The sequence below is a fragment of the Gallinula chloropus genome, assembly GCF_964237585.1.
Source record: "Gallinula chloropus genome assembly, chromosome: 24".
Classification (NCBI taxonomy): domain Eukaryota; kingdom Metazoa; phylum Chordata; class Aves; order Gruiformes; family Rallidae; genus Gallinula; species Gallinula chloropus.
Genome location: NC_140109.1, coordinates 8,108,178 through 8,122,925, shown reverse-complemented (window position 1 = coordinate 8,122,925; position 14,748 = coordinate 8,108,178).

Genomic DNA, 14,748 nt, shown 5'->3' with positions numbered 1-14,748 from the left:
TGGTCTACATATGGGGCCCTCCGTCCCACTGAGGAGGGAATCCCCAACCACAACTACCCTTCTTTCTTCTTGCTTTGCTGAGGCAGTCACAAGGCGTGCAGATACTCGCCTCGCTCTGGGCTTTCGCTTCCTCTGAGGTAGAGGGACTGTATTCATCTCCTCACATACCTCCTCTTCAACTTCCAGGGCTCCAAACCTATTGCATATGGGGACCTGGGGGAGCGGAGTAGGTAGGCGGGGGGAGTGCCTATGGCAGCGAGTAGGGACTGCCTTCCAGACCTCCACAGGGTTTGGGTCACTCCCATTTACCTGGCTAGGGCTGGGCAGGGGGACCGCCTTCAGTAGTGTGGAATCTACCTGGCACTCTTCCCTCTTGGATGCCAGGGAGCTACACCACCAATCAATCTCCATCTCGCATTCCCGAATGGCTTTCAGCCTTTCGAGCTCTTCCCGCTCCTTTTCCCGGGTGGCTTTCAGCCTTTCGAGCTCTTCCCGCTCCTTTTCCCGGGTGGCTTTCAGCCTTTCGAGCTCTTCCCGCTCCTTTTCCTGGGTGGCTTTCAGCCTTTCGAGCTCTTCCCGCTCCCTTTCCCGGGTGGCTTTCAGCCTTTCGAGCTCTTCCCCTAGATTGGCAACTAAGCAGAGGAGGTCATCCACCTGCTCACACCTCACACAGGTGAGGCCCTTGCCTCTTTCCCCTGGCAGCAAGAGACTCAGACATTCCCTGCAGCCAGTGACCTGGACCGAGGCGTCCCTAGGCACGTCCCCCATTGGGGTTGCCCCAGATTTAGAGAGGGAAGGTCTCCGCCTGGTAGACACCATGGTCCAAAAGTATGGACACAGAAGAAACCGGGAACCCTAGGCACCTCTGTACTCTGCGCTGGTGCGCTCAATTACCCCTCTGAGCTAGGAGGGGAAGCTCACGCTGCCTGCTTGCCCTGCCTGCGCGAACTGCCGCGCAAACTGACGCGCCACGCCCTTCTGACGCGCCACGCCCTGTTTGCCCGTCCTGTTCGCCGCGCTCCGGGTCGCTGGCGCTCCCAGAGACCCCTCTTGTATGGAGTGCGATTGCCGCTGCCGCGCTAAGCTCCGCCCCCGATGAGTCACGCCGACGTGCAGTCTCAACGGGAGGCAATGGCTGCCAGCGGCTGCGTCGCGGGGTCTCTCCTTTTCTTCTTACGTTCTTTTATTTGCCCTCGAGGACTAATGCTCGGGGGTTGTCGCTTTCAGAAGGCTCCAACGCCGAGTCTCCCTCGCCTGAGCTCTCTACCTCAGCAACTAAACTGCGGTGGCAGTTCCTCCGGTTTTTAAACTGCCGCTGCCGCGCTAAGCTCCGCCCCCGATGAGTCACGCCGACGTGCAGTCTCAACGGGAGGCAATGGCTGCCAGCGGCTGCGTCGCGGGGTCTCTCCTTTTCTTCTTACGTTCTTTTATTTGCCCTCGAGGACTAATGCTCGGGGGTTGTCGCTTTCAGAAGGCTCCAACGCCGAGTCTCCCTCGCCTGAGCTCTCTACCTCAGCAACTATGAATATGAGAGCAACAGAATATGAGGGAATTTGGGGGGGAATAGAGTATCTGAGTGGAAATGAGGAAATACTGTGGAAATTAGGGAATTTTCTAGGAATATGTGGGAATTTGGGGAGGAAATGAGACAATGTGGGGAAAACAACGGAATTTGAGTGAAATATGAGGGAATTTGGAGGGAAATTAGGGAATTTTTGAGGAATATTGGGGAATTTGGGGGGAAATGAAGGAATTTGGTGTAAATATGAGAGAATTTGGGGGAAAATTACAGAATATGGGGGGAAATTAGGGGTGAGGCTGGTGGAGTCTGTAGGGACCTCCAGACACCCAGGGAGTCCCTGACCCTCCTCTGCAAGGCCTTTGGCTTCACCTTCAGCAGCACCCACATGGTTTGGGCACGTCAGGTGCCTGGGAAGGGGCTGGAGTACGTCGCAAGTATTACAAGCGATCATAGTTACACCAGCTACATGCCCTCAGTCAAGGGCCGGTTCAGCATCTCCAGGGACAACTCCCAGAGCACGGTGACGCTGCAGATGAACAGCCTCAGGAATGGCGACACGGCCACCTACTACTGCGCCAAAAGTGCTGATTATGGTAGTGCTGGTGGTGTTGTTGGAGGCCCTGACCCCATCCCCGTGTCCCCACATACCCGCAGAACCAGTTTGCCCCATTCTCAACCTCTTTTGACCCAATTTTGACTGTTTCTGTCCCAAATCTCTCCCAGTTTCCTTCAGAACCCAACAGTTGGGCTACCAAACCCTTGAGGCCTTTGCCCAACCCTTGGCCATTGGCCTCCAGCTTTCCACAGCCCCATCAGACGTGACCATTCCTGGGCCCTGAGACCCCAGAGCCAGATTTGCTTCCCTCAAAGGACAAGGACATGGACATGGAGGGTGCTGGTGGGACTGGGCGTCTCACTGGTGTCCTTCCTCCTTCCCCAGGGCTGCGGGCGGCCGTGATGCTGGTGGAGTCCGGAGGGGCCTCCAGACACCTGGGGGGTCCCTGCGCCTCCTCTGCAAGGGCTCTGGCTTCACCTTACACAGCACCAACATGTCCTGGGCTCATCAGGCGCCCGGGAAGGGGCTTGAGTACGTTGCGAGTATTAACAGGTATGGCAGCACCTACTACGTGCCATCGGTCATGGGCCGGTTCACCCTCACCAAGGACAACTCCCAGAGCACGGTGACACTGAAGATGAACAGCCTCAGGAACGATGACACGGCCACCTACTACTGCGCCAGAGCTCAAGGCGGCCGGGCAGCAGGGAGCGAGGCAGGGGACTCACAGACTCCCTTTTTCCCCAGGGCGCCACTCTGTCCTGCGCCGCTGCACCCCCATGCAGAGGAGGAGGAGGAGGAGGAAGGCACTGTAAGCGCAGCGCCCGCAGCCTCCTGCAAAGAACTTGACTAGTAAAGGGTGAGGGAAAGAAGGAATTCAGGAGCTCAGCCTTGTCCTCATCCCTTGTCACTCCTGTTCCCCCTGCGTCCAGTCAGGGCTGGAGATTCCCCTTGACCCTCCTGTTCCTGTTCATCTCCCTAGAGAAGGACTTGAGTTCTCTGGTACAGAACTGGGCAGGCTGAGTCCCAGTTGGGTTTCAGCCCTTCTGACTTTCTCCCCACGTGATCTCCCCACATGCGGCCGGTCAGGTAAGGCCCAGTCAGCAAGGCTGACAAGGCTATCCTTGCCGGTCAGGCAAGGAGACCGGTCTACATGGTGGCCAGTCAGGCAAGGCGTCTGGTCAGGATAAGCATCTGGTCAGACAGACGGCAGGTCAGGTAAGGCGATCGGTTACCGAGGTGGCTGGTCAGTGAAGGTGGCCAGTGAGGCAGGTGGCTGGTCAGTGAGGCAGCCAGTCACTAAGGCAGCAGGTCACTCAGGTGGCCGGTTGGGCAAAGCAACCCGTCAGGCCAGGCAGCCAGTGTGCATGGTGGTCACCTGACCCGCCGCCTGACGTGACCTGTCACCTCCCCTGACCCACCGTGAACTGCACCTATGTCTTTCGGTCCTGGCTCCTTTGATTTGGGAGCTGTTGCTGGACGTTCGGCATGTTGTCTGGGGAGCGCTTTTCGGGCCGCGAACTGCAACTATGGAGATAGCTCCAAGGTTCACTGGCAAACGAAAGCCCTCAGAGCCACAATGCTAGGGGCTGCTTGTGGGCCGCCTGGGGAGGTTTCAGGCCAGCTATGTCTTTCAGTCCTGGCTCCTTTGGTTTTGGAGCTATTGCTGGACGTTCAGCATGTTTTCAATGGAGCGCTTCTGAGGCCGTTTAAAGCACCTATGGAGGCAGCTCGAAGGTTTCCTGGCAAACGAAAGCCCTAAGAGCCGCCTACCTGACCTGAATGGCGGCCTTGCCTGACCGGCCACATAACCTGACTGGCCACCTTCACTGACCTGACCAGGCGCCTTGACCAACTGGCTGCCTGACCTGACCTGCATGGCCGCCTGAACTGACCGGCCGCCTTGTCCGTCTTGACAGGCCGCCAGCCCGACCGGCCACCTGAACTGACCTGACAGGCCGACTGACCGGCCGCCTCTCCCGACCTGACCTGCCGCCTGCCCAACCTGACCGGCCTCCTGCCCCACCAGACTTTCCACCCGCCCGACTGGCCTCCTGATCTGACCGGGCTCCTTGCCCAACCTGACCGGCTGCCTGACCTGACCGGCTGTCTGACCTGACCTGACTGGCCGTCTTGCCCGACCTGACCGGCTGCACGATCTGACCGGCCACCTGCCCGAACTGACCGGCCGCCTGACCTGACCGGCCGCCTTGCCCAACTGGCTGCCTGATTTGACCGGCCACCTGACCTGACCAGCTGCCTTGCCCGACTGGCCGCCTGACCTGACCTGACCTGACCTGACCTTACCGGCCAGCTGACCTGACCGGCCGCCTGACGTGACCTCACAGGCCGCCTGACCTGACTGGCCGCTTTGCCCGTCCGGCCACCTTGCTTGACCTGACTGGCCACCTGATAGGCCTCCTTGCCTGACCTGACCAGCCACCTTGCCAGACCAGCCACCTGATGTGACCGGCCGCCTGACCTGACCAGCCGCCTGCCCTACCGACGGCCCGACCTGTCAGGCCACCTTGCCCAACCTGACTGGCCGCCTGCCTGACCAGCCGCCATGCCCGACCAGCCTCCTTGACCAACCTGACAGGCCGACTGACCGTCCTCCTCTCCCGACCTGACCGGCCGCCTGCCCAACCTGACCGGCTGCCTGCCCCACCAGACTGTCCACGTGCCCAACTGGCCTCCTGACCTGACCGGGCTCCTTGCCCGACCTTACCATCCGCGTACCCGACTGGCCACCCTACCTGACCAGCCACCTCGCCTGACCTGACTGCCCGCCTGCCCGACCAGCCGCCTGATCTAACCTGACCGGCCGCTTTGGCTGACCTCACTGGCCACCATGACTGACTAGCTGCCTGACCTGACCTGACCGGCCACCCGACCCGACTGGGTGCCTGCCCCACCTTACCGGCTGCCTGCCCGACCTGACCGGCTTCCTTGCCCGACATTACCGGCCGCCTGATCAACCCGCTGCCTTCCCGACCTGATCGTCCGCCTGAGTGACCGGCCGCCTGTCCTGACCGGCCGCCTGACCTGACCTGACCTGACCAGCCGCCTGACCTGACCAGCCGCTTTGCTCTACCTGACTGGCCTCCTACCCAACTGGTTACCTGACCTGACCTGACCGGCTGCCTGACATGACATGACCTGACCTGACCTGACCTGACCTTACTGGCTGGCTGACCTGACGGGCCACCTTGCCCTACCTGACCGGCCGCCTGCCTGACAGGCCTCCTTGACCGACCTGACCGTCTCCCTTGCCAGTCCAGCCACCTGACGTGACCAGCCGCCATGCCCGACCAGATGCCTGACCTGACCCGACCGGCCTCCTGACCTGACCGGCCGCCTGCCCGACCGACGGCCCGACCTGTCCGGCCACCTTGCCCAACCTGACTGGCCGCCTGCCCGACCTGCCGCCTGACGTGACAGGACTCCTTGCCTGACCTGACTGGCCACGTGATCTGACCAGCCGCCTGCCAGAACTGACCGGCTGCCTTGCCCATCTGTCCGCCTGACCTGACAGGCCGCCTTGCCCGACCGGCCGCCTGCCTGACCAGCTGCCTGACATGACCGGCCAACTGACATGACCGGCCACCTTGCCCAACCTGACCAGCTGCCTGCCCAACCGGACACCTGACCTGACCTGATTTGACTGGCCGCCTGACCTGCCCGGCTGCCTGACCTGACCGGCCGCCTTGCCCGACCTGACCGGCCGCCTGACCAGCTGCCTTGCCCAACCTGACCAGCTGCCTGCCCGACCGGACACCTGACCTGACCTGACCCAACTGGCCGCCTGACCTGACCAGCCGCTTTACCTGACCGGCCGCCTTGCCCGACATGACTGCCACCTGACCTGACCGGCCAACTGACATGACCGGCTGCCTTGCCCAAACTGAGTGGTCACCTTGCCCAACCTGACCAGCCGCCTTACCTGACCTGACCTGACCGGCTGCTTGACCTGACCGGCCACATTGCCTGACATGCTGCCTCCCCGACCAGCCACCTGCCTGATCCGACCAGCTGTCTTCTTTGACCTGACCGGCTGCCTGACCGACCGACCACCTGACTTGAGCGGCCGCCTGACCTGATCTGACCTGACGGGGCTTCTGTCCTGACCAGCCTTGACTGACGGGCCACCTGACCTGACCGGCCACCTGACCAGCCAACTGCCTGACCTGACCTGACCTGACCAGCCAACTCCCTCACTGGCCACCTGATATGACCTGACCTGACCTGCTGCCTGACCTGTCCAGATGCCTGACCTGAACTGACCTGACCTGACCTTACTGGCCGGCTGAACTGACCGGCCGCCTGCCTGACAGGCCTCCTTGACCGACCTGACTGTCTGCCTTGCCAGACCAGCCACCTGGCGTGACCGGCCACCATGCCCGACCAGATGCCTGACCTGACCCGACCGGCCTCCTGACCTGACCGGCTGCCTGCCCGACCTACGGCCCGACCTGTCCGGCCACCTTGCCCAACCTGACTGGCCGCCTGCCCGACCTGCCACCTGACCTGACAGGACTCCTTGCCCGACCTGACTGGCCACGTGATCTGACCAGCCGCCTGCCAGAACTGACTGGCCGCCTTGCCCATCTGGCCGCCTGCCCGACCAGCCGCCTTACCTGACCGGCCGCCTTGCCCGACCTAACCATCTGCCTGCCCGACCAGCCGCCTTGCATGACCTGACCTGCTGTCTTGCCCAACTGGTCACCTTACCTGACCTGACCAGCTGCCTGACCTGACTGACTGCCAGACCTGACAGGCAGCCTGGCACGACCTGACCGTCCGCCTGCCCGACCAGCCGCCCGACTTGACCGGCTGCCTGACCTGACCGGCCGCCTGCCTGACATGACCGGCCACCTTCCCGACCGGCCACCTGGTCTGACTGGCCACCTTGCCCAACCTGACAGGCCAGCTGACCTGACCGGCCTCCTTGCCCGACTGGCCGCCTGCCCGACTGGCCGCCTGACCTTATGTGACCGGCCGCCTGACCTGACCTTACTGGCCACCTGACCTGACCGGCCGCCTTCCCAGACCGGCCATCTATCCCGACCTGACCTGCCGCCTGATCGGCTGCCTTGGCAGACCTGAGCATCCGCCTGCCCAAACGGCCGTCTGACCTCACCGGCCACCTCGCCCGACTGGCCGCCTGCCTGACCGGCCGCCTGAGATGATCGGCCGTTTGACCTGACCTGACGAGACCGGCCGCCTGGCCTTACTGGCTGCCTTGCCTGACCTGACTGGCCGCCTGCCCGACCTTACCGGCCGCCTTGCCCAACTAACCACCTGATGTGACTGGCCGCCTTGCCCAACTGGATGCCTGACCTGACCTCACAAGCTGCCTGACCTGACAGGCAGCCTTGCCCGTCCGGCCATCTTGCCTGACCTGACTGGCCGGCTGACTGGACGCTTTGCCCGACCTGACCGTCCACCTGCCTGATCGAGGGCCTGACCTGACCAGCTGCCTGTCCTTCCAGACTGGCCACCTGCCTGACCAATGGCCCGACCTGACCGGCAGCCTGCCCGACCTGACCGGCCGCCTGCCTGACTGGCCGTCCTACCTGAGCAATCTCCTGAACTGACCGGCAGCCTGCCCGACCTTATCGGCCGCCTTCCCGACTGGCCGCCTAACCTGACTGGCTGACTTGCCCAATTTGACAGGTTGCCTGCCCGACCAGCTGCCTGAACTGAGTGGTGGCCTTGCCCGACATGACCGGCTGCCAGCCCCACCGGCCGCCTGACCTTTCCGGACACCTGACCTGACCTGACCGGCCGCATGACAGTCGGGCAAGGCGGCCGGTCGGGCAGTCAGCCGGTCAGGTCGGACAAGGCGGCCAGTCAGGTCAAGTGGCCGGTCGGGCAGGGAGCCGGACAGGTCAGGTCAGTCAGCTGGTCGGGCAAGGCAGCAGGTCAGGTCAGACGGCCAGTCAGGTCAGGTCAGGCGGCCAGTCGGGCAGGACGATCCATCAAGTCAGGCGGCTGGTCGAGCAAGGCGGCCGATCAGGTCGGGCAGGTGGCACGTCAGGCTGGGTAAGGAGGCCAGTCGGGCAGACGGCCAGTCAGCTCGGGCAAGGCGGCTGGTCATGTCGGGCGGCCGGTTGGGCAGTTGTCCGGTCAGGTCGGGCAAGGCGGCTGGTCAGGTCAGGCGGCCAGTCAGGTCAGGTCAGGCGGCCGGTCAGGTCAGGTCAGATGGCCACTTGGGCAAGGCGATCAGTCAAGTCAGACGGCTGGTCGGGCAAAGCGGCAGGTCAGGTCAGGCAGCTGGTCAGGTGAGGTCAGGCGGCAGGTCAGGTAAGGTGGCCGGTCAGGTGGGGCAGGCGTCCAGTCAGGTCGGGCAGTCAGTTGTGCAGGCGGCCGGTCAGATATTGCAAGGTGGCTGGTCACGTCGGGCAGGCAGCACGTTAGGTCAGGCAAGGCAGCTGGTCACATCAGGCAGCCAGTCAGGTCAGATCTGGTCAGGCAGCCGGTGAGGTCAGGCAGCCGGTCAGGCAGTTGGCTGGTTAGGTCAGGTAGGTTCAGGCGGCCCATCAGGTCACGTGGCCGGTCTGGCAGGCAGCCGGTAAGGTCCTGCAAGGCGGCCAGTCAGGTCAGGCGGCCGGTCAGGTATGGCAGGCAGCTGGTCAGGTGGGGCCATCGCTCGGGCAGGCGGGCAGTCAGGTTGGAAAAGGCTGCTGGTCAGGTTCGAAAATGCGGCCAGGCATGCAGCTGGTCAGGTCAGGTGGCCGGTCGGGCAGGTGGCCGGTCAGGTAGGGCAGGCGGCCGGTCAGGTCAGGCAAGGTGGCCGATCAGTTCGGGTGGCTGGTTGGGCAGGCAGCCGGTAGGTCGGGCAAGGCGGCCGGTCAGGTCAGGCGGCCAGTCAGGTCAGGTCAGGTGGCTGGTTGGGCAAGGCGGCCAGTCAGGTCGGGAAAGGCAGCTGGTCAGGTCAGGAATGGCGGCCGGTGAGGTCAGGCGCCCGGTCAGGCAAGGTGGCCAGTCAGGTCAGGAAGGCGGCCAGTCAGGATTGGCAAGGCAGACGGTCATCTCAGGCGGCCGGTCAGGATTTCGGCCGGTCGGGCAATACGGCTGGTCATGCTGGTGGCCGGTCAGGCAAGGCGGCTGGTCAGGCAGGCGGCCGGTCAGGTTGGCAGGCCAGTCGGGCAACCAGATGGTCAGGTTGGGCAAGGCAGTCAGTCAGGTCGGGTAAGATGGCCGGTCAGGTGGCCGGGCAGGTCAGGCAAGGCGGCTGTTCGGGCAAGGTGGCTGGTCAGGTGTGGTGGCTGGTCAGGCGGCCAGTCGGGTAGATGGCCGGTCAGGTCGGGCATGGCGGCTGGTCAGGTCAGGAATCCGGTCAGGTCAGCTCAGGTCAGTCAGACGGTCAGGTCAGGTGGCCGGTTGGGCAAGGCAGCCTGTCAGGTCAGGTTGCCAGTCAGTTCAGGCAAGGCGGCCAGTCAGGTCGGGCAAGGTATCCAGTCACGTCAGGTCATGTGGCAGGTCAGGTCAGGTGGCCGGTCAGGTCAGGTCATGCAGCCAGAAGGGAGAGTTGACCGGTCAGGTCAGGCTGCAGGTCAGTCAGGTGTCTGGTCAGGTCGGGCAAGGCAGCCGGTCAGATCATACAGGCGGCCAGTCAGGTCAGGTAGCCGGTCAGGTCAGGTCAGGCGGCCGGTCAGGCATGGCGGCCGGTCACGTCAGGTGGCTGGTCTGGCAAGGTGGCTGGTCAGGTCGAGCAGGCATCAGTCAGGTCAGGCGGCCTCTCAGGTCAGGTCAGGCAGCCAGTCGGGCAAAGCGGCCGGTCAGGTCAGGACGGCAGCCGGTCAGGACGGACAAGGCGGCTGGTCATCTCAGGAGGCCGGCCAGGCAGGTGGCCGGTTGGGCAGGCGACCGGTCAGATCGGGCGGCCGGTCAGGTCAGTTCAGGCGTCCAGTCTGGAAAGGCGACTGGTCAGGTCAGGTGGCTGGTCGGGCAAGGTGGCCGGTCAGGTTGGGCGGCCAGTCAGGCCGGCGGCCGGTCAGGTCGGGCAAGACGGATGGTGAGGTCAGGTCAGGCGGCCGGTTAGTTCAGTCAACCGGTGAGATCGGGCAAGGCAACCGGTCAGGTCGTGTGGGCGGCCAGTCAGGTCGGGCAAGGCAGCCGGTCAGGCTGGCAGCCGGTCAGGTGAGGTCAGGCGGCCAGTTGGGCAAGGTGGCCTTTCAGGCCTGACCTGACCTGACCTGACCTGACCTGATCGGCCGCCTGACCTGACTGGACATAACCGGCTGCCTGACCTGACCGGCCAACTTGCCCTACCAGACTGGTTGCCTTGCCCTACTGGCCCACCTGACCTGACCGACCGCTTTGCCTGACTGGCCTCCTGACCTCACATGACCTGCTGCCTGACGTGACCGGCTGACATGCCAGACCGGCCGCCTGACCTGACCTGACCGGCCACCAGACCTGACTGGCCGCCTTGCCCGAAAGGCCGCCTGACCTGACCTGATCGACTGCCTGACCTGACCAGCCACCTTGCCCGACCTGACCGGCTGCCTGGCCTGACCTGACCGGCTGCCTTGCCCTATCAGCCCGCCTGACCTGACTGACCGCCTGGCCCGACTGGCCATCTGACGTGACCTGACCGGCCGCCTTGCCCGAACTGAGCGGCCGAATTACCTGATCTGACCCTGTCCGACCGGCGCCCTGACCAGACCGTCCGCCTTGCCCGACCAGCCGCCTTGCACAAAGTGACCGGCCACCTGACTGGCCTCCTGACCTGCCCTGTCCGGCTGCCTGCTCGACGTGACCGGCTGCCTGCCTGACAGACAGCCCGACCTGACCGGCCGCCTGCCTCACCTGACCGGAAGCCTTTCCCGACCTCACCAGCAGCCTGCCCGACTGGCCACCTGACCTGACCGGCTGCCTTGCCTGACTGGCCGCTTGACCTGACCAGACGCCTGCCAGACCGGTCGCCTTGCCCAACAGGCCGACAGCCTGACCGGCTGCCTTGCCCGACCAGACACATGACCTGATCTGACCGGCCTCGTCAGCCGACAGGCCGCCTTGCCTGACCTGACCAGCCGTCTTGCCCGACCTGACGAGCCACCTGCCCAACCGACGGCCGGACCTGACCGGCCGCCTTTCCCGACTGGATGCCAGCCTGACCGGCTGCCTTGCCCGACCGGCCGCCTGCCTGATGGGCCGCCTGAGATGACCGGCCGCCCTGCCCGTTCTGACCAGCCACCTTCCTGACCTGACCGGCTGCCTTGCCTAATCACTGCCTCACCTGACCAGCCTCCTTGCCCGACTGGCTGCCCTATCTGATCGGCCGCCTTTCCCAACCGGCCACCTGAGTGACCTGCTGCCTCACTGACCAGCCACCTGCCTCACTCGCCACCGTCATTGACCGTCCGCTTCGGTGACCGATCGCCTTGCCTGACGTGCCGTCTGCCTGACCAGATGCTTATCCTGACTGGGCCTTACCTGACCAGCCGCATGTGGGGAGATCACATGGGGAGAAAGTCAGAAGGGCTGAAGCCCAAATAGGACTCAGCCTGGCCAGTTCTGTACCAGAGAATCCAAGTCCTATTCTAGGGAGATGAACAGGAACAGGAGGGTCAAGGGGAATCTCCAGCCCTGACTGGACGCAGGGGGAACAGGAGTGACAAGGGATGAGGACAAGGCTGAGCTCCTGAATTCCTTCTTTCCCTCAGCCTTTACTAGTCAAGTTCTTTGCAGGAGGCTGCGGGCACTGCGCTTACAGTGCCTTCCTCCTCCTCCTCCTCCTCTGCATGGGGGTACAGCGGCGCAGGACAGAGTGGCGCCCTGGGGAAAAAGGGAGTCTGTGAGTCCCCTGCCTCGCTCCCTGCTGCCCGGCCGCCCTTGCGTCACCCACCGCCCGCAGCCCCAGGACGTCCCACGGCACCTGGGGACGGGACCCCGTTTCCATGGCCTCCCTTGGCGTTGCTGCCTGTGGCTGGCAACTGGCTGCCTCCCCCTTCTCCGGCTGTGTGTCTGCCGGGCGCGCCTGGAGCGGGGTCTCTGCCGGCGGCTGCTCCGGCTGTGGCTGCAGCGGTACCCGGCCATGGCTCCTGCTGCCACGGCTGCTCCTGGGCTTCTGGCAGCCCCACAGCCGCCACACCTCAAGTTACAGTGGAGGGTGAGTGTGACGTGTGACGACATCACAGTGCCGAGGGGTGACGCTGCAAGGGGCAGCCAAACACTTGCCACTACCTGGGCAAAGTCAGCACCCGGCGTCACCTGGGAGACCAAGAGGAGCTGGCCCTGGTCCCCAAATGCCCCCAGCCCCTTGCCCGGGGAGTGAGGGTCAGTCAGGGGCCTGCTGAGGTCGACTCCTCTTCCCACAGCCGGGGACAGCCTGTTCTTGTGCCACCAAGATTTCCTTCTGGAGCAGCATCCAACCCTCCTGGGCTCCTTTGCCCTCAAGGGCAAAGTCCCTGGGATCTTCTCCAGCAGCTGGCTGAGCAGCCCAAAGGCAGCCCTAGGGCAGCCTGAGGTGGCTGTTCTGCTCTCTCCCTTCCTTCCTTCTCCCAGCACTGAGAATTCTCTCAGCTCATGGTCACTGTGCCCCAGGCGTCCTTCACCCTTCCCATCCCCCACTGGGCCTTCTCTGCTTACAAACAACAAGCCCAGCAGGGCCCCTGCAGAGGCAATTTTGCTGGGTATCTGCTGGGAGACCAACAGTAGCTGTCCCTGGCCCCCCAGATGCCACCAGCCCCTTGCCTGGGGGGTGAAGGTCAGCCGGGGGCCTGCTGAGGCTTTGATTGCGGGGAATAGCATCCATCCTCAGCAAGTACGCTGATGATACAAAACTGGGAGGAGTGGCTGACACGCAGGACACTGCGCTGCCATCCAGAGACACCTGGACAGGCTGGAGAGCTGGGCAGGGAGAAACCAGATGAGGTTCAACAAAAGCAAGTGTAGAGTCTGGCATCTGGGAAGGAACAACCATTTCTATCAGTACAGGCTGGGGGATGACCTGCTGGAGAACAGCTCAGTGGAGAAGGACCTGGGGATCCTGGTAGATTACAGGTTGGCAATGAGCCAGCAGTGTGCCTAGGTGGCTAAGAGAGCCAATGGGATCCTGGGTGCATCCGGAGGAGTGTAACCAGCAGGTCACAGGAGGTGATCCTCCCCCTCTACTCTGCCCTGGTTAGGCCCCACTTGGAGTGTTGTGTCCAGTTCTGGGCTCCCTGGTATAAAAGGGACCGGAATCTCCTGGAGAGAGTCCAGAGAAGGGCTACAAAGATGATGAAGGGTCTGGAGCATCTCCCCTATGAGGAAAGGCTGACTAAGTTGGGACTGTTCAGCCTTGAGAATACTAAGGGGGGACCTAATTAAAGTCTATAATTATCTGAAGCAGGGGATGCAGGGGGACTCAGCCAGCCCCTTTTCAGTGGTCTGTGGGGACAGGACTAGGGGCAATGGCTGCAAGTTGGAGCACGGGAAGTTCCACACCGACATGCGGAAGAACTTTTCCCCAGTGAGGGTGAGGGAGCCTTGGGACAGGCTGCCCAGGGAGGTGGTGGAGTCTCCTTCACTGGAGATATTCAAGACCCGCCTGGACGCCTATCTGAGTGATATGAGCTGGGAAGCTGCTTTGGCAGGGGGGTTGGACCCGATGAGCTCTCGAGGTCCCTTCCAACCCCTGTGATTCTGTGATTCACACTGGAGATCAGGGCTTTCACACTCTACAGCTGCATCCACCAATAGCACCACAACAAAAGGAGCAAGGGCTGAGTTCCTTGCCAAGGGAACCATCCCAACATTGCCTGAGGTCATTTTCAGGCTCTACCAGTGTCCATCTTCAAAATTTCAAACCATCCAGTAGCAGTTCCCAAACAAAAGCCCGAGAGCTTAAAGATGTCATTGCCCTGAAACCTCTTCAGGGGGTGGAGAAGCAGCCTCAGTAACCTTCAGGATCAGGACATCCCTAGACAAGGGAACAGTCCTAACAGTGCCTGACATTGTTTTCAGACTCCAACACTGTCCACAGTTGAAACTTCAAAATATCCAGCAAGAGATCCTAAGGAAAAGGGGCAAGGGCTGAAAGATGTTCCTGGCTTGAAATCTCCCTGGTTAGCTCTCTAGCAGCCCCAGAAGTCTTGGGGCTTGGGTCTCTCCTTACCAAGGTAGTGTCCTAACAGTGCCTGATGTCAAGTTTGGGCTCTATCAGCATCCACCTTTAAAACTTCAATGTGTCCAGCAATAGCTCCCAAACAAAAGGGGCACTGGCCAAAGATGATCCTGGCCTGAAACCTCCCTAGGTAACCCACTAGCAGGACGAGTAACATTAAGGCTCAGAACATTCCGAGCCAAGGGAACGACCCTCGCAGTGCCTGACGTCATTGCACAGCTCTAGAGTCCTCCACCTTCAAAACTGCTGAACTGCACCAATAGCTCCAGAACAAAAGGTGCAAGGGAAGAGATACATTCCTGGCCTGAAACATCCCCAGGTATACTACAAACAGGACCAGTAACCTTGGGGTTCAGGGCTTTCATAGCCAAGGGAACAGTCCTAAAAGCACCTGATGTTGTTTTCAGAGTCTACCAGCTTCTCCCTCAAAACTGTTAAATGTAGAGCAGTAGCTCCCAAGCAAAAGGTACATGGGCTGAAAAAGGTTCATGGCATAAAACCTCCCCAGGATGCACACTAGAAGAACCAGTAACCTTGGGGCCCAAGACATTC